Genomic DNA, 14,285 nt, shown 5'->3' with positions numbered 1-14,285 from the left:
AATGGTATCTTTCTCTGGGCTTTCAGTATTGATGCTGAAGAAGCGAATAAATATTAGGATTACTCAGCCATTTCGATCTCCTTTCAAAACACAGTATAGAATTGTCTCTAAATTTCTGGAGATTCTATGTAACACCTGTTTCTTTTTGTAGTGTTTGCATGGCTGCAGCATATGCTCTTTGTTTACCACAACAGTAGGTTTTAATGACACCCTTGTAGTAGTATTTACAGCTTTCTTTTCCATTCTCCCAGACTTCCCCCAGGCTCAAGGTTTTTCAAGATAATGAATGCTTTGGGGTTTCTGTTAATGAAAATAAATCTCGCCATGGACAAGCAACCCGGAAAACAAACAGATTGGCTAACCTGACACCTACCCGAGGGCCTCAATTTTTCATTAATGGTGCAATTCACAGCCAGAAGTGATATCTTTTGTTTGAGAATGTGTCAATTCAAAGCAAAAAGGAAAAGAAAGAAAGAAGGAAGGAAGAAAAAAGGAAGGAAGGAAGAAGGAAGGAAGAAAGAAAAAGAAAGAAAGAAAGAATACATTTCAGATAATGTGAAAGCTGATATTGCTGAGGGAGGGATACCTTTGTAAAAAAAAATTCATGACAATTGATTGTATACAGTTTGTTTAAAGAGTTCAGTCTTTCAAGGAATATCTGGATGTGACCAGAGTTTATTTATAGGTGTGCCTTCATTTCAAATTCTGAAGCTCCAACAGTTACTTTTTTAGTGGTACCATACCACAGAAAATACAACTTCAGCAACAGAGTGGTCAATGGCTGGAATGCACTACCTGACTCTGCTGTTACATCCCCAAACCCCCATAATTTTAACCTAAGACTGTTGACCTACTGTTGACCTCACCCCATTCCTAAGAGGTATGTAAGGGGCATGCATAAGCTCATTACCGTGCCTACTGTCCCTGTCCTACTATCTCCATTTATTTGTACCCATTTACTGTGTTCATATTTATGTTTATACTTATACCTGTTTTTTTTACACGTTTGACAAAAGAAAGAAAGAAAGAAAAAAGAAAGAAAGAAAGAAAGAAAGAAAGATGGCAAATCTATCAGTAGTTGGCTTGTTAAACACTGTTTTTGATAATATCTTAGTCTTCTTTGTGGTGGATAGCAGTCAAAACTTCTAAATTTGAATTGGGTGATTACTAATTCAGAGGCAAAGGAAAAAAATGGGAGAAACAGAAACAGCATTGTTGGAGCAATCTCATTTTGCAGCCATTCCTTCATCTATCTGTCCAGAGATTTAAAAAAGTAGAAGGTAACTATAGATAAATGCTCATTTTCAGGCTAAGAAGATATGCCACACCCAAGTTTAGTTGAATAAACCAACAGCAGTGTTTTCCAACAGTAGTAAAACCACTCCTCCTTCACCTTAACTTAATCTATTATTTTATATTTGGAAATCTTGTTAATTTAACCACAGAATGGCTTTGCACTTTGCTCCTCGCAATGGCACCTTCTGTGCCATGTGTCACTCCAACAAGGTAAATGGACCAAGAAACTGATGACATACGGTTATGACTACTTTTATTGTTACGATAGTAATAGAATCTTGAAAATCAGAATGTGCTCCCCCCCCACCCTTTAATTTTGTGTGAACTAGGGAGTGGCTTGTCTGAAACCCCTTTGTTGGTTTGTCAAATTATTTTCTTGGCCTGGGCTCAAGCTTATCCAACTGTTGCCTTGGTAATGGCTCTTCCTCCTGTCATTCAAGGCCATTCTGTCTATGCCTATAGATACTTACTTTGGTACCTCCAAGACTGTATACATCACCTGCTTCTTGGAGGAGCAGGAGGAGGAGGAGGAGGAGGAGGAGGAGGAGGAGGAGGAGGAGGAGGAGGAGGAGGAGGAAGCAAAGTGCCATCTTCAAGTATTTTATTTTCAAGAAACTCTCTAAGTCCTTCTTATAGTTCAGAGGTAGTCTTCCAAGAAAATAAATTGGGGTATTTGACAGCATCCAGGAAGGTTAGAAGGGATGGTGAGGAGCAGTTTACCTTTTTTGACAAGTCACAATTACTATTACAGCCTTTTAATGACAATGTCCACAATATGCCTTTAAAATTTCAAATATGCCCATTGTCTTGAAAAACTGTCAGACCCTTGTTTAAGAGCGGTGTGTGAAAAAAGTCATGGAGAATTAAATCACTCCAGGATGAGAGGTAGAACAATCTTTGCCCTCTAATGTCAGTGACTAGAAGTGCAATTCCACCCTTAAAAACCTACAATCAATCTGCATTTAACATGCATCCATTCCCTTTTGGCATATCTTGCAAAATGCTGGCTAGACAATCAACATTGGCATCATATTCCAAATAACTGATTTTTCTGTGTGATGGATGGCTACATTTCCCCGGCTTAAAATCAGCTTGTGCTACATTGCAGAATCTAAATAATGAGCTTTTATAATTAAGGCTTCAGATAATACAATATGAACTCTGAAGAATTTGTTGTGGTGCATAATTCCATGTTTTGCCTAAATAATTGTTGCAACAAAGCGATCTTGTATATTTTCAGTGAACCCATTTTTCAGCTCGCAACGTGTCCCACCTTTCATTGTAACGTCTCAATCTTCTGGCAATTTACTTTTTGCATGCCGACGGCTGAACGTCACGCTGTTTCTAAGTGATTTAGAAGCCATCTTTGACAAAGGCATTGTTCCACAATGTTTGTTCCTCAAATGCCTCCTTCTACACAGTCCAAACCAACTGGTATTCATGTTGCTAAAAGCCTTCTTTCTCCCAGAGATATTCTTTGAACACGATTTAAAGATCAGGGCAGCATAATAAATGTTTTGACTCTCATGGCTTATTATAGTGAGGCCGTATGCCAGTTCCCATTATCAAGCAGGAGAACATGACAGTGGGGGGTAGAAACAAACCAAAAAAGAAAGAAAGAAAAGAAAAAAGAAACCCAATCAGGCAGGCACAGAACAATAACTTACAAGATCTTAGCTAAGGGAGCAATTATTTTTTGCCCTCGATGAGCACTTCAAAGCAAACCAAGCATTCTGCTTATAAGAGATGGGGAGGGGTGGGATGTCACCAAAAAGGTGGAAGAATACATTTTGTCAGAGCTGCTAAAAAGCTACATTAGTACAATAAGAGAGCATAGATTTAGGTTACAGTATATTGGTCTGTGAAAATAAGAATAAATGTTACCCGAATAAAGAATCTAGATCAGCTGAAGTGTTAATGCCACTTTATAATGCCTTGGTAAGATCACATTTGGAATACTGCATCCAGGTTTGGTCACCACAATATAAAAAATATGGTAAGACTCTGGAAAGAGTGCAGAGAAGAGCAACAAAGATGATTAGGAGACTGAAGGCTAAAGCATACGAAAAATAGTTGAAGGAGTGCTATGTCTAGTTTTAATAAAAAGAAGAATTAGGGGGTGATATGATTTAGTTGTCTTTTGAGAAATTTCAATGTAGATTTTTGCAGATTATTAATTTCTGCCTATGTGTGGAGATTTATGTAAATATGTATTGTAATCCTGCACCCTTAGTTTAAAATCGCATTGAACTCAATGGAACTTACTTCTTAAATGGTTATCTATAGGATCAGACTATCAGTCATACCAGAGCTAAGATTTCTTTAACAGATTAAGAGAGTTGGAAGGGACCTTGAAGATCTTCTAGTCCAACCCCATGCTCAAGTAGGAAACACTATATCATTTCAGACAAATGGTTATCCAATCTCTTCTTAAAAACCTCCAGTTTTGGAGCACCCACAGCTTCTGGAGGCAAGTTGTTCCACTGATTAATTGTCCTAATTGTCAGGAAATTTCTCCTTAGTTCTCAATTGCTTCCCTCCTTGATTAGTTTCCATCCATTGCTTCTTGTCCTCCCTTTCAGGTGCTTTGGAGACTAGGTTGACCCCCTCTTCTTTGTAGCAGCCCTTTAGATATCAGAACACTACTATCATGTCAACCCTAATCCTTATTTTCATTGAACTAGGCATTCCTAATTCCTGCAGCCGTTCTTCATATGTTTTAGCCTCCAGTCCCCTAATCATTTTGCTGTTCTTCTTTGCACTCTTTCTAGAGTCTCAACATATTTTTATATTGCAGAGGCCACAACTGGATGCAATATTTCAAGTGTGCTCTTACCAAGGCATTATAAAGTGGTATTGACACTTCAGGTGATCTTGATTCTATCCTTCTGTCAGTGCAGCCTAGGACTGCATTGGTTTTTATGGTGGCTGCAGCACACTGCTGGTTCATATTTAAGTGATTGTCCACTAGGACTTCAAGAGCCCTAATTGCAGTTACTAGTGTTGAGCCATGTACTACCTATTCTATACTTACGCATTTGTTTTTTTAACCTAAATGTAAAAGGGTACTTTTCTCTACATTGAACTTCATTTTGTTAGATAGGGCCAGTGTTCAAGTCTGTCAGGATCCTTCTGCATCTTGAGCCTACCTATTAGAGCAGGGGTGTCAAACTCAAGATGCCTAGATCCGGTTCATGGGCTCAACCTGGAAACAGCAAAGGACTGACCCGCGGTGCCTCTGCCAGTGAAAATGGGGCATGGAGGGGCTCTGTATGGCCACCCCAACCACTGTTTTCACAGGCAGAGGGTGGCAGGAGGCAAGGAAGGAAAAATAAGGAAAGAGGGGACGGAAGAAGAAAGGAAAATGAAGAGGGAAGGAAGGAAGGAAGGAGATTATAATGAGAGTGAGGAAGGGTCTGAGGGAAGTCCTGTCTTAACACTTGGCCACCACAGGTGCTCCTGACATGGGTGACATCAAGCTGGCCACACCCACCCCAAACACGCCCCCTGGCCACACCCCCACCCCTCTGAGGTCAAACATAACCCTGATGTGGCTCTCAATGAAATTGAATTTGAGACCCCTGTTCTAAAGTATTGGCTATTCATGTCAACTTGGTGTCATCTGCAAATTTGATAAACTTCCCTTCCCTCCCCTCATCTAAGTCATTGATGAAGATATTGAAGAGTTTTGGTCTTAAGACAGAGCCTTGGGGCACCCCACTGCATACTCTCCTCCATGTGTAGATGCAGTTCCATTAAGTGCGGTTGGCCAGTCAGTTACAAATCCATTTGGGGTGATTACAAAAAAAGATGTTAAATCTTTGGAAAAAGTGTGAAGAAGAAAAACTAAGATGGTTAAAGGCCTGGAGACAAAAAACGTGTGAAGAACAGTTGCAGGAATTCGGTATGGCCAGTACAGAGAAAAGAAAAGAAGGACCAGGAGTGAGATGATAGCAGTATTCCAGTATTTGAGGGCCTGCCACAAAGAGGGGGTCAACTTATTTTCCAAATCCCCAGAAGGCAAGACAAGAAACAATGGATGGAAACTAATGAAGGAGAGAAGCAACCTGGAATCAAGGAGACACTTCCTAACAGTCAGGACAATTAACCAGTGGAACAGCTTGCCCTCAGAAGTTGAGGGTGATTCATCACTGGATGTTTTAAAGAAAAGACTGGACAGCCCCTGTCTGAAATGGTATCGAGTCTCCTTCTTGAACAGGGGTTTGGACTGGAAGACCTCCAAGGTCCCTTCCAGCTCTATTCAGATTGTAAAGAGATACTGTCTTAACTCACATTTTTCTTTTGGTTTCAAGTAGTAGATTTATCAAATGCCTTATTGAAGTCCAAGTAAATTATATCCACATCATTTTGCTGGGCCATTAATTTTATCAGTTTGTCAAAGAACACAACAAGATTTTTTCTGGCATGATCTGTTTTTGAGAAATCCATGTTGTCTTCTGGTTATGACTTTGTCTCTAGATGTCTGCAGATTTGTTGCTTGAAAATGATCTTTCCAGATATTGATGTCAAGCCAACAGTTTGTAGTTTCCTGGATCCATTTTTTCTCCTTTGTCCAATTTCTCTATACCGGTTTTGTCTTGGCCTTCTTACTAATCCCCTGCAATCAATGGTTTTAATATGCTTTAAATTCAAGTGGCATGCAAGATATGAAATAGCTGCTCTGAGTGCTGGATTCTGGTAGAACATTTATTGTTGAGGTTGCTGTGAATTACCCTGTGGAGGATATAAAATAATGCAGGCAACTATTGATGCTGGAAACTGAGGAGAGTAATTAATTGACAACTGCTGTTATTTCTATTTTTAAACTTCAGGGATGCATAGCATTAAACTAAATTCACTTTGGCAGGAAACATCAAGCCAGTTCAGTTGCTCATATGCATCTGTGATGAGAAGGGATACAGATTGAATTGATCCAGGATTATGAACACAATCATTTTTTACTTTTTTATTTGGTAAATCAATATACACTGGAATGTAGTATGCATAATGAAGAATGTGATCAGGTCATCTGAATTTGTCACTTAAAAACTCAGTCTAGTTCACATCTTTCACCTAGAAGAGCTGTTTTATATTATGGGAATGCATCATGTCTACTGTATTGATGATGTCATTATCTTTATTATAAATTATCATCAAATGTATCTATTGTCAGAGACAGGGTATCAATTATGTGACTTCAGCCATCTTGACTTTCATGATTTCCCTCTCCCTCTCCCCATGAATTGGACCTGAAATTAAGTCTTTGTATGTGACAAGGAATATGTCAAAATTACATTCACTGTGATCTGGATCTCCTTGAACATTGCTGGAGGGAAGATGGCTCATTACCTTATGTTACTGTCATTTTCTTTCTCAATTAAGAAAAAGGGATAATGGTAATGATTTTGGATGTAAAAGATTCTTTGGGAAACAAATATGTCTGATCGACCTGTAATTTATAATAGTATGAATGCTAATAGAAAATGATATTATGATGTCCTAGTTTATTTCTGGAACACACTATCTTACTATAGAAACCCATAAACATGATACAGTAGCAGTGTTTTTTAGAAATACTTACACCACTAAAATAAGGATTTAAAAACATGTGATCTGAAGAAACTTGGATATTAAAAAGTGAAAGCAGAATATTCTTTCTAATTCTATGAATTAGGGGAAAAATAAGAAAAATACTTCACTTGAAAAGAAAACTGTGCTAGGTAGGATGTTTATTGATCTGCAGATTTTGATTGGTGGAACTGGAATTGGATAATGTGGAATATAGAATACAACTATAAACAATGGTGCAATCCATCCTTGTTCTCTTAGCAGGGTTGAATAAACAATGACCCTGCAGAAATTGTTTCATTCTAATGCCCAATATAGTGAAATATCAATTTAATGGAAACTTGGTGGGAAGGAATGTCCATTAAATTTAAATGTATATTAAATCCAAAGTCTTAATTTATGTAATTAATGCAGTTTTTGTTAATTTTATAATGATAATTATAATATAATATATAATATAATTATAATATAATTCATCCATGTCCATTAATTGATTTAGGATGCTCATAATTTCTCAGCTGAAATTATTGTTGACTCTTTGATGATTTATTTCTATGTGCTTGATCATTCATAGCACAAACAACACATTATGAAAAGGGTAATACCAGCACACATCAGATGTCAAAAACATCTCAGAAACAACCAAAAGACTATTACAATCACACAACATTACCACAGCACAGAAACCAACTAAAGCCCTCCAAAACATCTCAAGTGGACCAATGATCCAGCAATTGAAGAAGAAAACAAACCAAGCTAAATTAAAACATCTACCAAATTCTTGGAAGCCTGGCATCTAGACAAATCAAGCATCTGTAGACACATATAAATAAACCATACTTCTGCACTATTCAACAGAGACAAAAAAATATGCTAAGTAGGAAACAAAAAGACCAGAACATATCTCCAGCAACTAACACCCAGATAAGCAGGACTTATAAGAGTCAAGAATCAAACAGAAAACAACCTTAATCAAAGAAACCTTAATCAAAGAAAAAAAACATACCCTGACAAAATCGGCAGGGCATGATATACAAACAGGGAACAAACCCCCGAATTCACTTTTGCTATCTAGTCGGTTAATGAAATGTCTTCAAATAAACAACCAAGTTCAGAGAGCATTCTGAGATGGGCAGAGGAGGATAATGTAAACTTGTGGGCAGAGTTTCTCTTCAAAGAGTTTGCCATTGAAAGCAAATAGCTATTAGCAGACAGGCAAAACCTATTCCTATACCTTAGTTTGTCTAGGTGAGAAGTTCTTAGCTTTTCCACAAAGCATTTTGCCTTCCAATCCATCCTTGGAACAAAATAGAAAGGAAGACTGTTGGATTTTTTCTATCCAAAGCTCAGAAATACAAAACGAACAATACCTTTAAAACCCAAAGGGTATAACTGTATACTAGGTAGTCTCGTATGTTAGAAGGATTTCACAAGAAACTCCTTTTTGAACCACTGAAGGCAAATTGCTAGATATAAAAAAAAAGAGTTTGTCAAGGGAAAGCAGCTACCAAAGAAAATTCAAAGTAGCCTATATAAACTTGTTACAGAATGCCCTGCTTTTCAGAATCTGTTCAGATGGCATTACAGGTTGGAGAAAGACCATCTGAATCAGGGGTGTCAAACTCAAGGCCCACGAGGTGCTTAGATCTGGCCCATGGGGCCGCCCTAGAAACAGTAAAGGACAGTGTGTGGCCTCCCAGGCTCTATTTTCAACTGCAATGGTATCCTGCCAACCTCTGCCAGTGAAAATGGAGTGTGTGCCCCCCCAAGCTCCATTTTCACTGGCAGAGAGTGGCAGGAGGCTGTTGCAGCTGAAAATTGAGCTCTGGACCTGTTTTCGCTGGCAGAGCACTTGAGCCACCATAAACGCCCACATGAGTGATGTCAAATTGGCCACCCCTACCCTGACCACACTCCCTGAACATGCCCATCTTGGCCATGCCCACTCCATCTGAGGTCAAGCACAATGCTGATGTGGCCCTCAATGTAATCGAGTTTGACACCCCTGATCTAGATCAATGGCATGGATGAGAATGATCATCTAGGAAGGGCCTCATGTATTCAATGTAACAAAGGTACGGGTGATCTCCTATTCACACAGATTCAAAAGAGAAGCCATAATTCATTCATTCATTAAACTTTTATGCTGCCCATCTCACCAAAGATAATGCTACGTGGCTTACAATCATTCAATAAAAATAGATATGAAACATTGACAATAAATAGAGACCTTAAATTTAACATTCAATTAATCTCTACAGTGCCACATCCCCATTGGGGCTCCAAAAGCAAGTTGACAGAGCCATGTCTTCATGCCCTTTCGAAAGGCCAAAAGAATGGACACAGATCTCACCTTGGGAGGTACAATGTTCCAAAAAGCAGGGGCCATGGCAGAAAAGGCTCTTCTGGATCTTACAGCTGAAATTCCTTGACCGATAGGGTTTACAGCATGCTCCTTCTGCCGGTATGATGGTGGATCAGGCTACTCCCATTGGGATAAGACGCTTCCTCAGATAGCTTGGATCCATACCTTATTTGTCTGTTGCAACAAAACTAGCAAACAATTTTATAGCCTCATAACACATTGCAAGGAATTATAATTATACATTATAATGTGGAAGAATAATAATGCTGTATATTAAATGAACACATAAGCAAATACACAATGGCACAGATAAACCTTTACATTCCTTCTACCAAATTCATCAGCTACAGATGACCTGGAATATCATTACTGCTCATATTGGGTGGGAATGATAGGCTTTCGTCCATTAATGTACATCCGAGGATACCTGGGAGGCTAAGGCTGCTATGAATACAAAGGATGAGTGGAAAGCCATAGCCTCTAATGTATGTTCAGATCTCAGTTGAGATGTGGCCTTGGTCTATTCACTACTCCTCAGCTCAGTCAATCTCAAAGCTACCGTGAGAAAAAAGTGAAAAAGACTGAAAGACAAATCTGAAAATGGACCATGATTTTTGAAAGGAAAATAAAACACATCAAGGAAGGAGCCCTTGAAAGACACTTTAAAAACAAACACTTTTTGTAACACTTGATGAAAAACCGCAAGCCAAACTTTTGGACCATCTCCTTCTCTCATGCAAAAGGAGTTTGTGTTCTTCAAGTTTCTCCTCTTTAAACTTCCTTCCTTCCTTCCTGATTTTGATGTGGGTGGACATCTTCATGTCAATCCCAGTTGTGAGTCTGCAAAATGAAACCTGTCACTCACATGGATGCTTTCCGAGTAGAAGCCAAGAAAGCAAATGGAAAAACCCTCAAGGCAGGCTGTGTTGACTAAATGAGGATCTGATGGAAAGGCTACAGCGCACCATCTGTCCTTTAGCAACAATAAACAAGTGGCCATCATTGGAAAACAGCCCATTAAATCTGCTTGCAATGCCTCCCCACTCCACCTTACTTGGCATCAAATACTTGGTGATTATCAGCTGGTCTAATAAGCAATAAAGCAGAAAGTTCCAATTGTTTCTAAGTAAGTTTAATTGCCGGCATTGTTGCTCAAAATAAATGCTAAGATCAAACTACTTGGACCTTCCTACGATTAATTGGCATCCAAAGACAATGTGTAACAACCCCAATGATTGACTAGAATTGTGCTCATGAACGAGGCATTTATGTAGGGCTTTCAAGTTAAATCATCTCTCTTCGGGAAATCTTTTACACATCAACCCTGAGCATGTACAAGGCTACCTACTCTCAGAGTATCTCTGGATCAGGGGTAAGTTTCTGTTGGCATTATTGCCGGTTCGGTGCGCGTGCGATTTAATAGGATTAAGAGCATCACAATACAAATGCAGTAATAAAATAAACACTGTATCGGGAACAAAGCTAACAAACTATCTCTCTCTACCCCTACATATTTATAGCATATTTGCATGTCATGTTGGACCCAAAGGTGTGGTTTAAAAAGTCAAGATGGCAGCACATAATAAAGCAAATGGAGCTTCTGTAGCACTGTTGTGGCCACCATCTCAACTTTCTTTAACAACACCCTGTAGACATCTCTACTACTGAGGGGAAAACATTAATTAATTGACTAGCTGAGTCAGGGCCAGCTGAATTTCACCCTCTTCCATAGGACAGACCCTGCAAGAAGTTGTGACTTACACATTTTACCAGAATACACTGGTCAACTGATGGGATCAAGAGTATGCCAACCTGGAGTTTTTAGTTTGTAGGATGCCTAGAGAGAATTGGAGACAGACAATTCCTCAGATATCCAGATCTGTGTCAGATAGGTGACTTCCAGCTCCTTGAATTGCATCTAGAATTGATTGGTAATCAGTGCAGTTGTCACAGTAGTGGTTATGTGGGTATACTGTGGCATCCTCATAACTACTCATACTACAGTATATACCAGCTGTCATTTCTGAATGGTCTTCAAGGGCAGCTCCACGTGGAGCAAACTGCAATGATATAGTGGTTAAGTGCACCGGGCTACAAATCAAGAGATCAGGAGTTCTAGTCCTGTCTTAGGCACAAAGCCTGCTAAGTGACTTTGGGCCAGATATTCTGTCTTAGCCCGAGTAAGGAGACATGGTACAATAGTTCCAAAAACTAGTTAGCAAGAAAATTACAGGGATTTGTCTGAGCTATTTCTAAGAATCATGACTGACTTGAAGATACCAATTTCTTATTTTCTTCCAAACAACCCAGGAGTGACTGTAACGAGAAACAGGTTCAGTTGGTGCATATGATACATTTATCCAAAGGTTAGGTACAGCTGTTACCTGCTCTTCAAGCAAGAATCATGAGTGCAGATGGACCCCTGAACAGTACACTAAATGGATCTGGGGAAGCGCATGACAAAAGCAGCACTGTGGCATTGCAAGCTCTACTCCTCTGAGACATTATGGGAAGTGTAGGGCTTCAAACAAGATGGCACAACACTTTTGTCTGTCTGATTTGCTTTGTCTCAAGTAAACGCCACTGCCTTTCACCTTAAAGTCCCTTCAATTTATGTCCTTCTGATAGAGGTTGCTATACTCTCATTAAATTAAAAAAATGTTCATCAATCTACAATGACATATAGGTTTATTCAGTCTTAGGCAGAACCATACTTATGATTTATACTCTGGATTAAATTTAAGTTGTTCATTGAGAGGTCCAATTTCATTGGGTTTCTATTGCAGGGCCATTTTTTTTTTACCTTCGCCTTCAATCAAACCCTAACCTCCTTTTATTATTAATCTCAAATCAGATATGAATCAGTATATATTCATTCTCACGGTGATTTGAGCCATATAGTGAGATGGTGTGTTCAAGGTAACAATTTAACTTTCCCAATAGCAAAGCCTCATTTCTTGTATTTGTCCCTTGCATTGCAGAGTACACAAACCCTTTCAGATTACTTATTCTTTTCTAGCAATCCTATTAAGGTTTATACTGTAATATATTTAGTTGCCTTTTGATTTTCTCTCCCTTCATCTTGCAGCATGTAAATCAGAGGTGGGCTGTTCCCGGTTCAGCCAAACTGGTAGTGGAATTCAGGCTTGGGTCACAGAACCAGCAGTGACCCAGGCCTGCCACGCCCCCGAACAGGTTCTCTCGCTGCCGCTGGGCTGCTGCCATTTTTGTTTTTAGCGAATGTGCATGCACAGTACACTGTAAATTCTGGCATGTGCGCTGCATTGCGGGCGGGTTGCAAACCGGTAGTAAAACCAGCAGCAATCCACCCCTGATGTAAATGTCCACAAATATAACCCATATATTCACACACACACAAGCATTACATTTTGGACTACCAACTGAGATTTGATTTCTGCCATGAAATACCTTACAAATCCAGACTGCTCTCTTCACAAAGGGATTTGCAAATTGTAGCCAGTCTGAAAATATATTGATCCAAGAATTAAATATTGACCTGGACATAGTCAGGTTTTTTTTAAGGAAGAGGTTTTCAAAGGCAAAAGGACAAAAAGAAACTGAATCACAGACAAATTGGATAAAATCTATATCTTGATTGAAAAGCAAAATTAGCTGTAGCTATCCTCAAAGGAGGGATGCCAAATTTAGCTTTGACTGGATTGATGCCATAGGAACAGCTTCAGTTGGCAAACTCAGAATGTTTTATAACCATGAACTGAGGCAAATGTTAAATTTAGATTTCTAAGCCTGCATGCCTTAAAGCTGATCTAATGGCAATTTTGAAATTTTCATAAAACTAGCATTTTATCAGGGAAGGAAAGAGCACGGTTTGTACACATTTGTATACATTTAATACATTTAGCTGTTATTATTTAATGTGAGAAACTGTCAACAGATTTTAAATCTTTATCAGGGGCATCTATTAGTATTTGATTTATATTTAATATATGTCCTTGTTTAATCTTAGCTTTCTCCCAAGTGATGTGAAAAGATGCTTATCAGGGGAAGGCCCTCTCATTGGAAGCATCCCAAGGATGAAATGCCTTCCTCAGAGAAGTCATAAATATCTGGACCTGTAACAGGCTGAGTTAAGATTTAATAAAAACTGGAGTTACCCAGTTAAAAGCAATTGTGCTTAACCTGAAAGCCTTTTTTTCCTTTCTGCGACCTTATTTGTTTAAATTCATACTTCATCCTACTATTTAAATGAAGATGATTTATTTATTTATTTTTTTCTCATGCCTTTATTATTTTTTACAAATAATTCAAAGTAATGAACATATCCCAACATATTTCCTTCCGTTTATTTTCCTCACAATAACCCTGAGAGGTGGGTTGGACTAAGAGAGAACAACTGACCCAAAATCACACAAAAATAGTAGTAAACTAATGTACAGCGAAGAGCCTCGCAAACAAAGACGTATCTCCAGATTTCCTAAAGGCAGAGAGTGGCAGCCATGTCTGAGGAGGCCCTTTTTTTTTCATCAGATGAATGGGTGGCAGCCAAGGACAAAACCTTAGACTGGTGGGGTTCATGCAAAGGAAGACATTCTGTCAGGCAGATTAGCTAGAGTTATGTGCGTTTCATAACATATTTTGTATCTCATTAAGAAGTCTGGGCAGCCAATACTTATTGAAAAACAGGTCCTTTCCGATAGCATTTTCAAGGATCTACTGTATATCATCCAAATCAGTGGCTACGGTCCTAATAGGGCAGCCTGTTATATTTTTAAATTAAAGGCGATTATCTTGTGAAGTTTCAGCACTGGAAAAAGATGTATGCTGGTACCTGCCCCCTATACTATCTGCATTCTCTTGGGGGCCATCAGCAGCCTTAGGGCAAAAGGTTAGAAATGACTGGCTTAGAATTAATGGCAGTTGGCATTTATAGATTATAGATCACTTACAGATCAGCTTCTAATTATACTAAGATCTTATCTTGGTCATCTGAACAAATAATAATACCCCTCATATAATGAGTACTAATTGTCTTTCCTTAGAAAGGCGGAATCTTTTTCCCAATGTTCTTCAGCAG

This window comes from Natrix helvetica, assembly GCF_964273705.1.
Source record: "Natrix helvetica genome assembly, chromosome: 1".
Taxonomy (NCBI): domain Eukaryota; kingdom Metazoa; phylum Chordata; class Lepidosauria; order Squamata; family Natricidae; genus Natrix; species Natrix helvetica.
Note: the sequence above shows the minus strand (reverse complement) of the source record.